Below are 11455 nucleotides of genomic sequence, written 5' to 3' on the forward strand. Positions count from 1 at the left end.
AAAAAGAAAGAAAGATAAACTTACATCATCTCAACATTCGCCACCGCAAACACTCCTCTTCGACCTCTACCTCTTTTCGCTTCCACAAGAGCATCAGATCACTAATCTTTGCCCAATGTGACATGGTTTAATCCTTAACAACCCATCGAAACGTATATGAGCAGATTTGATAATTTTTCAAATGTGTCCCAACCTGGTAGCATGACGCCATAGGCGGAGTTTGACTTTTGGGGCAGGGGGGGCACAATATATTGATGACCCCGAAACGCAGTGTCGGCAATAAAATTAACTTATAAGAATATTTATAATAATAAGCTGAAAATGAACATTTTTTGTTTCCCATTATTCTTGAGGGGGATTCTAAAATCAGGCTGCTCAGGCTATACTTTTCGCCAAGATCGTCATCCAGGTGTCGTGCCAATGTAGTTACCCCAGTCTGGGTGGAGCCACTTCACTGCACTGATTTGCTTGATTTCCATGTTTTGGTGATGTAGTCATCTACGAGGTTTTAAAACATGGCACATCCATAAAAAAAAAAAAAAAAATTTTAAAAACTTTTTTTTCTGTCGTATACCGTAACAAACGTACTGAACGTTAAAAAAGGCAATGTTTCACTGTTTTACTCGTAGGATGACCAATAACTGTTCTTACTGTAATTCAAGTCCTGTATTGAGTTTTTCCTGTTTAGTAAACGTCGAAGTCCAAAATATATAACTGTGGTTCCTTTCTGGCTTCAATTAATTGTTTAAGTCGACAACCCTCATACCTAATGTGTGTGTGCGCGCTCCCGCGGCCAGGGGACACAATTTTCGCCGGGGGTAACTACATTGGCAAGACACCGGTAATGGCTCTGTTGTACAATTAGCGTCTTTAGTGGGACAAATTGAAACTCTGCTCACCATTTTGATGGTGGTCTCTAGCGTTTCATGGTCCACATTTTCAATCTTTGGTTCTTGCTCAGTCGTTGTCGCTTTTGAAAGCTTAGGTTTTTATCAAAAATTACGTATAGCCTATCCATCTTGCCTTTTCGGTCCTCGGGTGGTTTTGCTAAGCATACAAATGACCAATTTAGGTGCTAGTCACATAATCTGTTCGAAAAATAATTTTGACCCATTATAAAATTATATTTTTTTGTTCATTTCATTATTATTTTTTTGTTTTGTTTTATTGCTGTACAACTTTTATAGAAAATATTATACTGGAAAATTCTTCATTTTAAAATCATATATTGTATCATATACAGTATTATATAGGAAAGTCAGTTACATGCAATGACACTTTTCGGCCAACTGGACCTCCCTGAAAATCCGCATATGCATGACGCTTAAAGTACCTATGACAGCAAAAAGCATGTTTATTTCATATTATTATTTTATGGTCCTGAATAAAATGGACCACTTGCATTTGTGTGGAAGCGATCGATTTATATATTAAATTTTTTAAATCCCGTGCCATTAAAAAGAATAACTTTCTGTATTAAGGAGGAATGCGAATGTGATGTCACCTGGGACAGCATCTCACAATACAGCATTGCTTTATACTAGTAGCATGCAGATGGACGGCCGATTCAGCTGATTTTGTGGATTAATTCGTTTATTTTTTTCCATCACGCCAGCCAAATGTGCTGCAGGGTCCTGTTGCTGGACCAGAGAGAGGCATGTGAGCCTTTTTGGGTTTCAAAAAGTTCCCGTTTACCGCTGAGATAGGCCAAAACAAGTCCGACAACTGTGGGACCATTGGACTTACGCATGAGGAAGTGGGTAAACCTTGTGTTTTGTATTATGTCAAATACTGGGATCATGGCACACGTTTTAGTAAGGAGGTGGCTTGCGTTTTGTGGCTGACATGCTCCTTGTCCACCGAGAAGGCCACTCAGCCGACAACCGGCGGCTTGTCACTCACCCCCCTCGGTCCTGTTTGCGTGTCCGCTGGGAGAGTGCTATACTCGGCTTATGATCCAGCGGTTGTCCATATCGTCCATACTTCCAGCCTCTTCTGCCCTCTTCGTGTGCCCGGCAATAGATCACTATGCTCGGCGCCGGGGGGGGGTTGCCGATCGGTGAAGACAATCGACAACCCCTTGTGATGTGATCCGGGGTAGGTTTGTGTGAGTTTTCGCTTCGAAAGGCGAGAATAAGATCCGGAAACGCCGCTCGGTTCGGGTTACCATTTCAGCTAACTGTCACGCGTCCTGGTTTGTTCACGCTCTCCGAAGCCGGGGCAGGGAAATGACAAAAGCCGGACTAACTCTGGTGGCATAAATTATAGCTCGTGAGGTGCAAGAAGTTTTGACCATTATGGAATAATTTTGCCATGTCGTACTGAATAAATGCATTTTTAATATTTCATATTCCATATAGCACAAGACTGTTATTTGTCATGACCATACCATTTATTTAGCAATTGGGGAAAAATACTTAGATAAAATGAATATCCTGTAAACAAATTGGAGTAGCGAGATTGAAACAATGCCATTTTGCTGCTCTCTTCATCGCATTTTCCTCATTCTGAATAATTCCCCCTCAATGGGCTGAATGGTAAAACAGATGAAATCGTGACCCTGCTGACGTCATCCTACAGCTGAGGACGCTAGAGCGCGATAGTGACAGGCGGGGCTCAACAGCAGATTAAAAGACTAATTTCTTGTCGTTTGCGCTTTGCCAGATTGTTGTATATAGTCGAATCGTCTCAAAATGTTATTCTAATTGACGTAATAATGCTATTTACAATTTTTTTATGCTGTCACAAGCACTTTAAATCAAAGTCAAGATAGATCTTTGTTTCAAAAGAGTTACTGACCCCCTTCTCTTGTCTAGATAGTTAACATGGTCCCACACAAGACATATTGTCTCTTTACATTAATTACTTTTTGATGCGTTTACAATTACAGCTGCATTTTGTTTTCAAACAATATAAACAACCACGAAGGAAGTACCGTATTTTGCGGTCTATAAGTCGCAGCTTTTGATTTATACATGGGCGAATTAAATAATGTTAAGCTAAAATCTTCTGAGATGTTATACTGGCCAACCATGGAGTAAACATTAACCACAACCAGCTACATGAGGGTGCTCTTGGCATGTTATTAAGAAGCCAAGAAATGTTAGCGTTCTTTACTATATCTAACCTAACCAGTATAATGAGGGCTTGCGTGCTATCCATTATCTTTTCGACCTGTGTTGCCGTTTGGATTGCTGATTATAGGATGATATCGATGTATTAGATTAATTAGATGCTTATATTATAAAGCGTAGGTCATAGGCTTCGAGGTTAAACACGATATATAGTGTTATGTACTCACATTTATATGTTCACTTGTATGCATTATATAACCCTGTATTCTCAGTCAAAGCAATTATGCATGTGGGAACTTACTCTGCTGGCCAAAAGAATTGGCAGCCCAACAATTATGTCAGATAATGCTCAATTTCTCCCTCAAAAATGATTGGGGTCTTCCTGGGTATCCTACCATAGAGTCCATTCATTATGTGTGCAAAACATGAACTATGTTCCACTGTCTTTGTACAAATAATGAACTATGTAACCCACAAAAATCTTTCAGATTTTTCAATGTCTTATCACATTTTGAATAGTGAACTAAATCTAAAATATTTTTTACAACAAAAACGTTATTATTTTAAATTTTCAGCATTTTAATTAAACAATTCCATAGTAATACCATGTTACTGTCATCATCCTGCTTTCCGCCTGGATACCAGTTTTCTCGTGTTTACTGTTCAGGATCCTCGGTAATTGCTGGTGACTGGAGCCTCATGTGTGCACAGCTGTTAGTCTTGACCAATAACAGGGTGTGTAGGTGCAAAAAGACAAAAGACTTTGCTTAGATGAATGATGGACTGACGCATGCACCCATGCATGTGAGTACATTGCGAACGCTGGGATACAATTATCAGTTACACTTCATGAGTAAATTAGATTGCGGTTGAGTGCCTTAACGATCCATTCTTGATCTGCATTCAGAAAAATGGCGGAAAAAAAGGACATGGACCTTGAGTCAGGATAGTGGTACAAATTGAAAGGAAGGGAAAGAGAGATTAAATAGTTTGAAAATACGGTAGATGAATGAAATTCCTGATCAAATGCTGGGAGTAGACAAATGTGGGAGATAGCTATTGACACTTCAGCAAAAATAGCCCCTTTTCATGAGAAAACTTTTTTTTTTTGCAAGGAAAAAAGGGCATTTGTTTAATTATCATCAATCCATTTTGAAGCAATCTGTACATATCGACTCGTCGCTGATATGGGTACTTTTCGTTTGCAAATTTAACAAGTCTTGTGGTCCGGTGGTGTGATGTCAGCAAAAGTAATTGGAAACAATTTTTGCAACAAGAGGATTAACTTATGTCACCAATATTGTATGAAAATTTCCACCAAAATCTATGAGCTTTTCATCACACTTCTGGGTTTGGGAAGGGACTATAGACCCTACCCACGTGACGTCACAACTCCGCCCTCCTGACTGGTGCCGCCCAATTGTCCGTCAACACATCGTGTTTACCTGTTACGGTTACGTACATTCCTCCTATTTACGGCGTGTTTTTCTGCTCGTTAACATTAATAATCAAAATGGTGAATGCGTGTGTGGCGGTCGGTTGCAATAACAGAGAAGATAGACGGAGAGACTTGAAGTTCTACCGGATTCCGAGAGACCCGGTGAGGAGAGCGAGATGGGCTGCTGCAATTCGACGAGAAAACTGGGCTCCAAACGATTACCACAGATTATGTAGTAGTCATTTTATATCTGGTAAGATGCATTTAATATATATTTAGAGGGTTTTGGGCTGACAACCACAATTAAGATCATTGCTAGGCTAATTGCCGACAACATACACGTATGTATGTAGTGAGAGTGCTATCGCTAAACCATATATACATTAAAAGCCCTAGCTCCATTGACAAATGACATGAAATACATTAGACTTGACAGTGGATGTTAGAAAGAACAAAAGATTTTGAATTGAAAATTTCGTAGCTCACCTTTCCAAGCACAAGATAGATTCCTGCCGAATTTTCGTGGACCAGGACCTGTTTCACCCAACCAGCAACGAAGTATTTATAAGCCTCCAAGCTCTTAAAGTTTTTCAAACTTTCGTGAGAATAGGCTGATTTTGTGTGGACAAGATAGTTGTAAATAGCAGGGTAGCTAGCAGATGTCAGGCAAAGACGGCGAAGACAGCGGGTCGAAAAACATCGATTTAGGCATCAAATACGGATCTGGCGAATGGATAAACTGAAGCTTTTCCACAGAACGCCTTTTATGCAACGCATCCAGTGAGAAAGCACCGGGTCTTCCATGAAATGCATTATAAATTGCTCGATCAATTGAGACCATTGATAATACAGACACAAAATGACGGACAATGGGGCGGAACAATACAGCGATCACGTGATTTTGTGACGTCGGTGGGTAGGGTCTATTAACGGAGAGCACAACCCTAATAAAACGCAAATTATCCTCGCAGTACCACATTAAAAATGACATGGTTGTATTGACGAACTCGTCCAAAGATACTATTTGTAAAATTACACCGAAATCCAAAAAGCTCTTCAGCTGATCTTTAAACCTCAAAAAAACTTCAACAACAACAACAACAAAAAAATTAATTTAGGTGCTGGACAAAGTGTTGACACTTTGAACATTTGGCATTGATGTGATGGAATGAAGCAGCGGTGGGAGCGCTTGTCATTCAAAGTTTACGACTAAAGAATCCATTTAAGTATAGGATCAAATCGCATACTGTACAGTCCTTTGACTTTGCAACAGGGTATTGCTTCGACATGACGCTAGCGCCCTCTCAGACACAGTGTTTAATCTACTTGATACTCTTCCAAGAAACGATCACACGCTCTACATCAGTTGTTGGGAATCTATGTCTCATGAATCATACGTTTCTGACTCTTTTGATGAGTGCTTCTGGCTCTCCGCCAACCCGTAATCTTAAATGTGGAATTGGCCGACTCACTTGACATGAACGAAGTGTGATGAGCTGATGGTGCAGTCACACATTGATCTCGGGCACTTCAAACGTACATCGCAATTAAACAGAGGTACCTCTACATACGAATTAATTCGTTCCAGGACCTTGATTGTAAGTTGAAACGGGTGTATGTTGAACAGCATTTTCCCATAAGAATAAATTATAATTCCATTAATTCGTTCCACAGCCCGAAAGACTACACTAAATCATTAATAAATACTGATGGTACTATTGCAAATAGTAATTACACAGAGCAAAACAAATTAATTATGAATAAAAATCGGAATAATAATATTAGTAATAATAATAATTATTCCTGTAATAATGTAACAAATCGGGTTGTAATGTGGCAGATGTATTTTTGCGTGGTGTACCTGAACGCACCGCGTGGTTGACGTGTCAGAGTGAGGGAGGACATTTTACTTTCACTTTACATGTTCAGCTGCGGCGGACAGTAGGTATGTTGTTTTGTACAAGTTCTGTAATAAATGATCAAAAACCTAAGGAAGTTGGCAATTTCTTTGGCGATGTTACAATAATAATAATTGTCACCATAATTTATAAAGACGAGCGGAAAAGGACCGCCGAGACCATAGATCGTCTACGGCCGTAATGTTGAACCAGTTCACGGATGCGCACCCCACGCTCATATTTTCCTATCATTTCCATCATCATTTAAATGCTAAGCCTCACCCTTTACCTTTATTCACCACGTGAACTAACATTGCTGGAACCCAAGTTGATTTCTCTCACGTGCGCCTGTCTTGTAGGAAAACAAAGAAACTCCGGCGCTGTCATAAATGCATAAACGCATTGCATGGAGATCGGCTCGCCTCCTGCGTTAATTCTTCGCTCAGCCAACTCCCAACTCAATGCCGAGTGAACTTGATATAATAAATGCATAGGAGAAAATTAAACCACGAGAGTGATCTGCGTGGTACGCCATGTCACAGAGGCTCACAATCGGTTTCACTTTCATGACTTTTTTGCCTGTCAAATTGTTGCCACTTCCACAAGAGCGAGACCCATGAAACCCCTGTCTTGGCCATTGTGTTTCACAAATCCCCCCTGCTTTCTCTGATTGTGTTTTTGACGCCACCTCATGTTTCTATTTGTTATTTTCCAATTGGTGAGTGTGCAACCAAGCAATGATTGTAACATCCCAAGTAAAATGTTTGGCTTCCTTTGTTGTTTTCTCAACATTATTTCAATCAAAACTCGTCGATTGCTTGTAAAAGCTGAGCATGATCTCACTCTCGCTCCCGTGTGATGTGTTCAAATGTGTTCACAAAAAAAAAAATGTGCTCACAAAACGGACTCTGACAAGCTGGACACAGAACATATTAGAAAATTGGGAGTGCACTTGTAAGGTTAAGATCATTCCATCAGTCGCAAAATAGTAAATAAATAAGAACTAATAACTGACTCTGTCATACACTCATATTAACCTTACTCTTTCTGGTCTTTTCATGAAGCAACTTTTCTATTACTACATCTTATACTTTACTATAGTTACAATTCATAACACACATTCCACAGCCATAAAACTAGTCCAGTGTTGCAAAAACAAGAACCCTTTATAGGAAAAGAAGGCCACACCCTTGTCACGGGTTGCTGTGACCTACAAATCAATATCGGTGATAAGTACTCGGTATGCCAAAAATGGAACATATTATATTGCTTTTCGTGTATGAACTCCTGATGACTGGAGGCAAATTGACCTAGGTGGGAGTTTTTGCTTGATTGTTTAGGCACAAGAGATTAAAATCTACACTGCTGGCCAAAAGTATTGGCACCCCTGCAATTCTGTCAGATAATGCTCATTTTCTCCTAGAAAAAGATTGCAATTACAAATGTTTTTGTTGTAATATCCTCATTTATTTTGCTTACAATGAAGAAAAAAAACAAATGAGAATGGGAAAAAAAAAAACATTATCATTTTACACATAAAAAGAAGAATGGGCCGTACAAAAGTATTGGCACCCTCTAGGCAGCACAACCTTTAGACCAGTGGTCTCAAACCAGTCCTCAAAGGGCCGCAGGGGGTACTGGATTTCATTCCAACCAAACGAGACAAATACCTTTTCACCAATCTGGTTTCTTACAAGTGTAATCAGTTGATTGCAATCAGGTGCTGCTTATGTTAGTAGAAACCTCATTGGTTGAACTGTTTGTGCTGGATCTGTTGTAACAAAAACCAGGACCCACTGCGGCCCTTTGTGGAGTCGGTTTGAGACCGCTGCTTTAGACAGAATAACTGCGAACAACCGTTTCCGGTATCCATCAATGAGTTTCTTACAATCCTCTGCTGGAATTTTTGACCATTCTTCTTTGGCCAACTGCTCCAGGTCTCTGAGATTTGAAGGGTGCCTTCTCCAAACTGCCATTTTCAGATCTCTCCACAGGTGTTCTATGGGATTCAGGTCTGGACTCATTGCTGGCCACTTTAGAAGTCTCCAGTGCTTTCTATCAAACCATTTTCTAGTGCTTTTTGAAGTGTGTTTTGGGTCATTGTCCTGCGGGAAGACCCATGACCTCTGAAGGAGACCCAGCTTTCTCCCACTGGGCCCTACATTATGCTGCAAAATTTTTTGGTAGTCTTAAGACTTCATTATTCCATGCACATGGTCAAGCAGTCCAGTGCCGTGGTAAGCAAAGCAACCCAAAACATCAGGGAACCTCTGCCATGTTTGACTGTGGGGACCGTGTTCTTTTCTTTAAAGGCCTAGTTTTTTTGCCTCTGAACTCTATGTTGATGCCTTTTCCCAAAAAGCTCTACTTATGTCTTAGCTGACCAAAGAAGATTCTTCCAAAACGTTTTTGGCTTTCTCAAGTAAGTTTTGGCAAACTTCAGCCTAGCTTTTTTATGTCTCTGGGTCAGAAGTGGAGTCTTCCTGGGTATCATATACCATAGAGTCCCTTTTCATTCAGACGCCGACGGATGGTACGGGTTGACACTGTTGTACCCTCAGACTGCAGGACAGCTTGAACTTGTTTGGATGTTAGTCGAGGTTCTTTAACCACCATCCGCACAATCTTTCGTTGAAAACTCTCATCAATTTTTCTTTTATCTTTCTTTCATCTTGGAAGGTTAGCCACAGTGCCATGGGTTTTACACTTATTGATGACACTGCGCAGGGTAGACACAGGAACATTCAGCTCTTTAAAGATGGACTTGTAGCCTTGAGATTCATTCTTCCTCATAATTTTGCTTCTCAAGTCCACAGACAGTTCTTTGGTCTTCTTTCTTTTCTCCATGCTCAATGTGGTACACACAAGGACACAGGACAGAGGTTGAGTCAACTTTAATTCATTTTAACTTGCTGCAAGTGTGATTTAGTTATTGCCACCACCTGTTATGTGCCACAGGTAAGTAACAGGTGCTGTTAATTACACAAATTAGAGAAGCATCACATGATTTTTTAAAGGGTGCCAAATTGACTTTTGTCCGTCCCATTTTTGTTTTGAGTAAAATGTTTTTGTTTTTTTTTTTTTTTTGCAATGTTTTTTCATTGCAAGCTAAATAAATGAAGACATTACTAACAAGGCATTTGTAATTGCAATCATTTTCTGGGAGAAATTGAGCATTATCTGACAGAATTGCAGCGGTGCCAATACTTTTGGCCAGTAGTGTATATTTGTCGGGATTGCATCATTTCATATGCACAGAATATGGCATGACTCTGGTTTTCACAGCATTAACACATTTCCAACATGTCTTGCTTATGGCGAAAGCGATCAGATTTTGGGGCATTTATTTTTTATTTACATAAAATTTATGCAATATGTCAAACCCAAAATATTCTGTGAGATGATTTTGTGTAGCACTACATTTTACTTTACTCAATGTGTCAGATATTTTCATCTTAAAATGTCTTTATTTTTTTTTTCTCTCAAGTAAGCTTTGCTGAATTGCTGTCACATGGGGTCGGGTGACTATATACAGTACGTGTCTAGATTCTCAGGCCTTCCAGCTCACAGTCATGCAAGAGGAAATTAAACAGCTCTTCCCACAGCACCATAAATTGTTTTTATTAAGATGTTTATTTGGAAGGGCTTTTCCGATTAAACTAGTTCTTACACATAGGAACGAAAAATCTACAACGACTATTTAGATCAGAAATATGACAGGCTTCCCTGTTGCAGGTTCAAGACCTAAGCAAGGAAGAGAAAACAAAAGTCAAAAGTATTAGTTATCATTCTTGTCTTAGGTAAATAAATATTATTACTTTTTACAGAAAAATATCCATCAGAGGTCAATGGGAAATGAAAGGAGTTGATTTTGTGACTGTTATATAACAAGAATTAAACCAACATTGCATTTGGAGGACATACAGGACCACTAGTTAAATTTGTGTGTGCGCATTGTGTGTGCGCTCCTGCGGCCAGGGCCCACAATTTTTGATGGGGGTAACTACATTGGCAAGACACAGGTGGTGGCTCTGTTGTACAATTACCGTCTTTAGTAGGGCAAATTGAAACTCCGCACAACATTTTGGCGGTGGTCATTAGTGTTTCATGGTCCACATTTTCATTCTTTGGTTCTTGCTCGGTAGCTGTTGTCGCTTTTGAAAGCTTCGGTCCTCGGGTGGTTTTGGTTAAGCAAAGCAAATGACCGTCTAAGGTGTTAGTCACATCAAAAAATAATTTTGACCCATTATAAAAATATAATTTTTAGTTCATTTCATTCATTTTTGTTCTTTGTTTTATTGCTTTACTACTTTTATAGACAATGTTTTGCCCGAAAATTCTTAATTTTAAAATCATAAATAAGAAAGTCACTTACATGCAACAACACTTTTCGGCCACCGGGGGGGGGGGGGGGGGGGGGTTCTGGCCTCCCCTTAAACTACGCTTATGGATACAAGATATGCTGCCATCCAAGCAACATCATTTACATGGACGCCCCTGTTTATTTCAGAAAGACAATGCTAAACCACATTCTGCACGTGTTACAACAGTGTGGCTTCATAGCAAAATAATGCTGGTACTAGAATGGTTTGCCTGCTGCCCAGATCTGTCTCCCATTGAAAATGTGCAGCGCATTATGAAGCGTAAAATACGGCAACGGATAGCCTGGACGGTTGAACAACTGAAGCTGTACTTAAAGCAAGAATGGTAAAAAATTCCACTTACAAAGCTTCAAGAATTAGTGTCCTAAATTCCCAAATATATATTGAATATTGTGAGGATAAGCGGCTCGGGAGATGCATTAATGTTTAAACAAAAGGTGATGTAACACAGTGGTGAACATGACTGTGTCCCAGCTCTTTTGGAATGTGTTGAAGCCATAAAATTCTCAGGTAATGATTATTTTCTAAAGACAAACAAAAAAATCAGCTTCTATTTTTATTTGGTTTACACAGTGTTCCAACCCTAATTAGAATTGGGGTTGGATTTCAAAATGTACGTACTGTATAGCTATTTTTAGATGAGAGTTAATGATGAGTTAAATT

Source organism: Corythoichthys intestinalis, chromosome 7 (assembly GCF_030265065.1).
Source record: "Corythoichthys intestinalis isolate RoL2023-P3 chromosome 7, ASM3026506v1, whole genome shotgun sequence".
NCBI lineage: Eukaryota > Metazoa > Chordata > Actinopteri > Syngnathiformes > Syngnathidae > Corythoichthys > Corythoichthys intestinalis.